Source organism: Papaver somniferum, chromosome 1 (genome assembly GCF_003573695.1).
Source record: "Papaver somniferum cultivar HN1 chromosome 1, ASM357369v1, whole genome shotgun sequence".
Classification (NCBI taxonomy): domain Eukaryota; kingdom Viridiplantae; phylum Streptophyta; class Magnoliopsida; order Ranunculales; family Papaveraceae; genus Papaver; species Papaver somniferum.
Window position 1 is genome coordinate 101,619,773 of NC_039358.1, and position 8,081 is coordinate 101,627,853.

The 8,081-nt window shown below is 35.6% G+C and overlaps 1 long non-coding RNA gene across 7 annotated transcripts; it reads left to right on the forward strand.

The window, feature by feature from the left end:
* Nucleotides 1-4,311: 4,311 nt before the first annotated feature.
* On the forward strand, nt 4,312-7,855 carry LOC113295337. 7 transcript variants are annotated; one of them, XR_003332815.1, is made up of 5 exons: nt 4,312-4,949; nt 5,244-5,596; nt 5,741-7,074; nt 7,290-7,378; nt 7,608-7,855. It is a non-coding gene; the product is annotated as an uncharacterized LOC113295337 (long non-coding RNA). The 7 variants fall into 7 exon arrangements; XR_003332813.1 differs by having other exon boundaries at nt 4,312-4,808; nt 4,891-4,949; nt 5,741-7,378; XR_003332814.1 differs by having other exon boundaries at nt 4,312-4,808; nt 4,901-4,949; nt 5,741-7,378.
* Nucleotides 7,856-8,081: the final 226 nt, after the last annotated feature.

Sequence of the window (8,081 nt, forward strand, 5' to 3'; positions counted from 1 at the left end):
ATCATGTAAGATATGCGTTTTGTTGTCATCATGTTACAAGGCTGATCTAAAGAATTATTTGAAGCCTTGTAGTAGTCTTGATGTAAATTTTATCGTTTCTATGTGTCACCAAAGTGATACTTTGGGAGCAGATAAAAGCTGCATATTTTCGATATGAAAGGACTATGTAAAATTGCGTTTCAGATGTTGTTTGTATGACGATACCCAAAGGTTAATCATACTTGTCACATCTGTAATTGATCAAGGTAATATTTGTACATAGTAAATGATAGGTCTTTACGACCCAAAGGTTTAAAAGATCCGTTAAGTACTATGTATAAGCTGATTAGCCTTGTTTTTTTATTAGACTTTGATACATCACAAGTTTACCCAATGGTGGACATGTGGTTGTATCGAGTATGAAATCAGCATGTCGTTATCATGATTTTTAAGAATGTTTTATGTTTCAATACATACATATCTGATAGACGCATTTATATGTCTATTTTCATCTCTTTTGTGTATTTTGTTAGTACTCGTTTTCGTCCTTATTATGGTGTTTTGTGTGTTTGTAGGTATTTTTTTTGGAAATAAATAATTCTGGAAAAATCGGCTCGAAAAATTATGCGGACCATCCCCGGAGGACATTTGTTATTCGGACTCTCTGCTTTGGATAAGGGACACCCACTTGATAAGGGGTGACCACTTGTTATTCGCACCCCTGAACTGGATAGGGGGAGGTCATCTTCTTTGTTTGAATTTGGTTTTGGCGGGAATACTTAATGCAGACGCTGTTGATTTTGGGTCGGATTGTTGGAGGGATTTCAGCGAGATTCAATCGCTAGAAACGGCTGGGCTGGGCCTGAATACACTAGACAGGGTATATGCAAGCGATTTGATCGAGTAACTTGGGCAAGAAATTCGATTTTGGAAGTAAACAGGGGACCGAGATATTTTAGAAGATTATGTTAATTACGGAAGCTGTGTGAAGATTGGGAGAAGATATTTGGGAAGATATTCTCTCATGATATTATACGAACAATTTAAGACAATCCAGAGACGCGTAGAAGAGTTAAACAGGGAAGAAAATCCCATATCCTGCATGAAATACAAAGAAAATATTCCCGACGTTATGGAGATTTCTGGGAGTTATTGTGAAGATTTGAAGGCATTAAACAGTATAAATAGGCTCTTTGGGTCTACTAGAGAGGGTGTCGAGAGTCTGGGGGGCTGAGGAGAGCCAGAGAAGAAGAAATTCGACTTTTCCCAAACTCGGTTTCTGCTGCTGCTGCTGCTGATGAACATGAAGAACACGAAGAACGGACCTGCAACAACAGTCGTTTTTCTACAATAGTAACGACTAACACCTGTGGGTCGTAATCAGGCAGTCTTATTTTCCACAGCGTTTGCGACAGAGCTCCAGCAGTCTTATTTTCTCACTGAGGGTCGTAGTTCTCTGGTTTTATTGTATTTCTCATATTCTCATCATTTTTAAACCATTTTTGAGCCATAATAAATTATTTTGAGAGCATTTTTACTATGATGAGTTAAACCCCAACACTGGGACGACGGAGGAGGACGAGCTTCATACATGGGTAATTTTATTAATTCTTTTTAAGACTTTTGCATTAAAAATTAATTGAAATATGATTTGATTAAATTGGGTGTTATTTGATTAGATGGGTCATGCTTAGCTTAGGTGATTTGATGTTCCATGCTTAACATTTACAGTCAATTTTTTGAGAATCTACTTTGGCAAAATAAGAGTCCATATAACTTATGTTTTGAGCGATTATTGTCGAGAACAATTCATTGAGCCCTATTTTATGAAGATTGGCCGAATCATTAGTCCCAGTACCTCTCTACCAATTTGTCAATATTTTTGTATATAATTTTTATAAATCTAAAAATCCTTCACCTTCACAAGTCTTAGAGTTCGAACCTTCATTACTACAACCCATCAAAAATCAATAATCAATATCATTCATGCGGAATACATGCATATTTCAGCTACAATGAATCATATACAAGTTCAAGGTTATTTGGCTGGTATTGAGCCTCTTAATGGCACAAACTACTTCAAATGGAAGTCACACCTTGAAATAGTCCTTGGATGCTTGGAATATGACATAGCTCTAAGAGAACCTAAACCAGAAATGCTTGTTGATACTTCTACTAGAAATGAAAAGTTAGATTTCCATAAATGGGAGAAGGAAAACAAAATTAGTATAATGATCATTCGAGGTGCAATTACTGATGTCATTCGAGGTAAAATTCCAATGAAAGACACTGCTAAAGATCTTATAGAAGTTATTCAGTTACAATTTATGAGTGCAGCAAAGTCAATGATTGGTACTCACATGGGTCAGCTGACTTCAATGCGGTATAGTGGTGAAGGAAGTATTCGAGATCACATCCTTCAAATGGAAAATCTAGAATACAAATTATGGGGTTGGATATGAATCTAAATGATGATTTTCTAGGGCAACTTTGTAGTTAATTCACTCCCTAAACAGTTCGAGACTTTCAAGGTCAACTATAATACTTGTGACATAAAATGGGATGTAAATGAATTAATCGCTCATTGTGTGCAAGAAGAGGAAAGGCAGCGGCGTGAATCTAAAGAGTATGCTCATTTTATTATTGTTGGTCCTAGCAAGAAAGATTTCAAGAAATCAGGAAAGAACAAGAAACCACAAGAACAGAAAAAGGAAACACCAAACAATGAGTCAGAAGTTAATAAGGATGGTAAAAAATTCCCATTTAAGTGTCATTTCTGTAAGAATCCAGGACACATGAAGAATGACTGTTTTAAGTATAAGAATTGGCTGAAAAAGAAACAACAAGGTACTGATTTTCATATGATGTGCTTTGAGATTAATCTTGTTAGTACTCCTTTGAATACTTGGTGGTTAGACACCGCTGCAACCATTCATTTTGCTAATTCCTTGCAGGCGTTCACAAGCCAGAGGAATCTAAGTAAGAAGGAGTGTTGTCTATACATGCCAAATGCTCAAGGAGTGGAAGTTAAAGCTATTGTAAATGTTCGACTACCTCTGGATTCCGGGAATTTTTTGGTTCTTTTTGATGTATTTTTTGTACCTACTGTAAGAAGATGTTTGATATCAGTTGGTAGACTCGACTCTAAGGGCTTTACCTTTTCTATCGGCGGTGGTTGTTTCATAACTATAAACTGGTTGGTTTTGGGCCGAATGAAAATAATATTTATAAGATGAATGTTGATATTAAGTCTGTGAATTTGATGTCTTGTATGAATGTTGACACTTCTAAGGGTGTCAAAATAAGCTTAAATTCAGAGAATTCTTCTATGTTGTGGCACCAGCGTTTAGGGCACATATCTAAAGATCGAATGCAAAGGTTTGTAACGCAAAATATGCTACCGCAGGTAGATTTTTCAGATTTCAGTACATGTGAAGCTTGTATTAAAGGGGAGTTTGTTAAATCAATAAAGAAAACAACTATTAGAAGTCAAGGCTTACTTCAGATTGTGCATACAGATATTTGTGGTCCTTTCACGGTTCCTTCTAGAGGTGGACAGAGATATTTCATCACATTTATAGATGATTATTAGCGTTACGGGTATGCTTATCTCATTCGCGAGAGATCAGATGCTTTAGAAGTCTTCCAAACCTACAAGGCAGAAGTTGAAAACCAACTTGAGAAGAAAATTAAAGTACTAAGATCAGACATGAGAGGAGAGTATTATGGGAAAACTGATTTCTGTGGAGAATCTCATGGAAAGCTACTTGAATTTCTGCGAGAACATGGTATTGTACCTCAGTTTACTACTCCCGGATCACCAGAACAAAATGGGGTTGTTGAAAGACGTAACATAACCTACAAAAATATGATTCACACTATGTTAAGTAACTATACATTACTTGAATCCTTTTGGGAAGAAGCTTTAAGGACATCAGTATACATTCTGAATCGTGTACCCAGTAAATCAATTACTAAGACTTCTTATGAGCTTTGGACAGGTAGAAAACCTAGTCTAAATGATCTTCATGTTTGGGGTTGTGCAGCGGAACCTAAGCTATTCAATCCTGCTGAAAAATCTCTTGACTTTTGTTGACTTAACAACGCACTAAAAGTTTAGTCAAAATGTCGTTGTGTTATGACTTTTGTTGACTTAGATAGCGATACTCACTTACGTGCCCTTGACTAAAGTCAATATGTCGTTATACCAAGACTTTGGTTGGCATATGCGGCGACACTTTTGTAGTAACTTAACTATAATATTATTTGATTTACCTTTCCTAATATGGGGACATGTGTCCTGATAATCTTATCTTTATTGTCCGCCTATTACTTTTTCCTTCTCTCTCACCTTGTCTTTTACATCCTTAGGGAACCAGGAAAGAAATCTCCTTCTCCCTCACCTTGTTTGCTAAATCAGTATCAAAATCTCAAAGGTTATAGTTTTATTTTCTTTCTTCTCATTCTCTCGTTCTCCTCTCCACATGAAATCCCAACTTTGTCATATCTCCTCATCTTCATCCTTCTATTAAGAACCAGAAAGAAAACCAATTTTCTTCTTGTATTCATCTCTCCAGATCCATTTGCTAATTACCTTAACCAATCGACCTTCATGAACCTAAAAGCCACCACTACGAACCAGAAAGAAAAACTCAACCATTAAAATCCCTTCTTCTAAAACCCTTTCTTCGAAACCCTTACCTTCGAAATAAACCCATTTTCTATTGTTCTTGAATCAATTTCATGTTCGAAAGAAACCCATTTTCATTTTTCTTCACAATTTCCTTTTCGTGCTTGTTAGGGGTTTTATTTTCTACAAACTTTATCAGGTAAAAGTTGGGATTTTTCTCTATTTTTCATCATTAGAGTCAGGGTTTGATTTTGGTTGACAGGGTTTTAATTATCACTCAGTTTATTGTAGCAAATTGCTAGAAGAACATTTAACATCTTTGAAGATTTCCAACCTTCAGGTATAACTTTTCCCTCACTTTTACTTGTATCAAATCGATTTGATGTTAATGAAATTATTTGAAGTCATTTGGTGTTACTCTTGTGTTAATGAAGCGATTAGAAGTCCTCCAAAAATTTTGTTAAACATAATTGGGTATAAGATTATGATGTTGGATTTTGGATTTGTAAAACAAAACTGTATGAGCTACGTGGTATTTATGATTCTGATACTGGGTTTGATTTTTTAGTTTAGTAGGCTTGTATTGATTATTTTTGATTTTGTATGAATAATATTTGGTGCTGATGGTAATTAGATCGTTGGTGGTGGTGGAGGTTGTGTGGACTGAACTGGTGTTGATGACTGGATGCTTGGAGAGGGAATCAATGAGTTCGATAAAGCACTGGTGGTGATGGTAACCAGCTCGCTGGTGGTGGTGTAGGTTGTATGGACTGAACTGGTGGTGGTGAAGAGGTGTTTGGAGAGGGAGAGCAATTTGCAGGTGCTGTTAAAAGGGTGAACATGAACTTATGGGAAAGGTCTTCTTTGGTAGTGTTGTTGGTGCAAATTCAGGCCAATCTCTTGCTTGACAAACACCATTAGGTGCAGGGTTACATAATACTGTAATCTGCACTACCACAAACAAAGTTTGGGCATCATGAATGAAAGGTGAGATACAAACACTTTTACTAGTATTTTCTCATGAAAATCTCTGTTTATCTCACCTTATTTTACTTTTTTTTTTTTTTTGATTTTCGGGGTCATCAGTAATTTAGAAATATGCCTTATATGCTGCAATCTGTGCTTCCGTAGAAATGCTAAGTATTTGGTGCTATTCCTCGAAGATTCACAGGGCAACCCGGAGCTGTGCAATTCCAAATGAAAATTGTTAACAATAAGGCAAGTAAAAGTAGCAGATGTTGGTTTAACTGTAAGTGGTATTATGGTACAGCATATTTCCACATATTCGACTTAGGATATGCAAGGATTCTCTTTGAGGAATCTTTAGCATTCAATAACAGTGGAGTTGGATTATTGATGATCGTTAGATTTGGGTTGTCAAAAGCATCGAGTAAAGATTCAGCGTAACTTCATGAAATGTCAGCTTAACGGTTTGGGTGTATTTTCAGTTCAATGGGGACAAAGGATGTGGGTGATGCATAGACATTGGCAATCATGGTAATATTTTTGGCTTTAATATTTATGTCTGTAACGCTTTACATTTGACAAGGTAGGCATTCTTATTCAAGTCTTGTTAACACTTTAAGTTTTATATTTTCTGATCAGACTCCACCGTATCCATATATGACTCTTGTGAGAGATACTAGAGGTTCATTCATTTCAAGGAGTGATGCTCTTTTTTAGTCTAGAAAGTCATCCTGAAAATATTAGAATTAATTATCATATTATGTCTTCAGCAACACCGATACAGGATGGTATTCGAGTGACTCAATAATGTTCCTTGTTATTGTAGCGAGTTCAATTGAAAAGTTATCTTTAAAAGCCTTTTTTTCAGACACCCTTGTTCAGAGACTTCTTATAGAAAATGAAAAGCAAGCTTAAAAGCCCTTTTTTCTTTATAATCCATCTTTCCCGTTTTTAAGAATTCCCTTAGTAGTCTTTATATTCGATCTAGAGGTTTATATTGTGGTATGTTAGTCTCCTGGGCTTGACAAAGTGATGCAGCTCTCCACAGAGAATGATATTGTCTAGAGTAGAGCCCTTATAATCATAACAAGCTTGAACATTTGCATCTTTAAAGGGATTCGATCTTAAGCAGGGACCACAATGAAGTGTTAATCTAATGTACCCCTGAGCATGATAAATTGTATAACATCCTTCTATGAACTAGTAAAACGAAACAAGAAAGAAGATGTCGGATGTTGTTGCATCATGTTGTGACTGGTGTCAATGTTTTAGTAGTTCTGAAATTCTATTAGTTCGTCCAATTTGGTTACGTTGGGTGCTAATATTTTATATCTGTAATAGTTTTCTTTATTCCGATAAAGATCGTTTTCAACTGCTAGCTACAAGCTTAGTACGGATGGCAATTAAATTTATTAATCTTGTATTAGTGTTGTGTGTTTAACCTTGGTGCAATGTTGTTACTCCTGACACCATCAACAAGCGATCGAACACCTATTAAGGTATCTTTTTAGCCAATTCATAAAATTTCATTTAACAACCCATTTATCTACTTTAGCCAAAAATTTACTAATAAACCAACACGAAATTATCTAAGAGTATCAAGTTCATGTCCATGTTTCGGCGCAAACAAAGTTCGATCATCTAAGAATCCATCTGCATATTTATGTTTGAAATATAATTTCAATTTTTTTGTTTGTTTATCCTTTTCTTGCAGCCTTCACAATCAGTGCTTGCGGAAATTTTTGTTTACTTTAGACGGAGACAGAGTTGATGAATTGAACGCGCTTTACTCTCCAATCCTTGGTGAGAGTGTTCTATGTGTTACTTTATATGTATGCTTAAATTGGAATTTGTTTAGTAGCTTAGGCCATCTTTTTATTAGTTAGATTCAATCTTTGTGATATTGAAATTAGATAAGGAGATGGTGAGAGCTTTCGATTCTCATGAAGTTACTTGTGTTATTATTCAAATGCCATCATAATTTTTGGGAGTTCATTTTGGTTAACTGATGTTGAAACTATTTTTGATGCAGGTGCGCTGTTCGGAAGTGTGGGCTTATTTGATCAACGAGAAGCTTATCGTTTTGCTGGTTTGCACTTGTCATTAAGAAACCTTCAACTTATTAGGACTTGTACCACTTATCTTTCAGAAAAATCTTGAACTTATTAGGTACTGTATTGGTGTCAATTCAGTATTAAAATCTTGTTATATCATTTTTGAACTGAATTTATGAATCAAATGAATGTTCAATGGAATGGTAATTTGAGTTTGTAAATCCAAGTTTAGTTTCAGTGTAATTTGTAGGGCTGTTCATGGTCGGTTTTGGTTCGGTTTCTAGCCAAACCAAAACCGAAACCAATATTAGTGGTTTCTAAAAATCTAAACCAAACCAATCCATTAACCATTGGTTCGGTTTCCAAATGGTTCCAGTTGGTTTCGGTTTGTCCCAGTGGTTTTTGGTTAACCAATAATTATGTCAAACCAAAAAAAAATACACAAATTTACA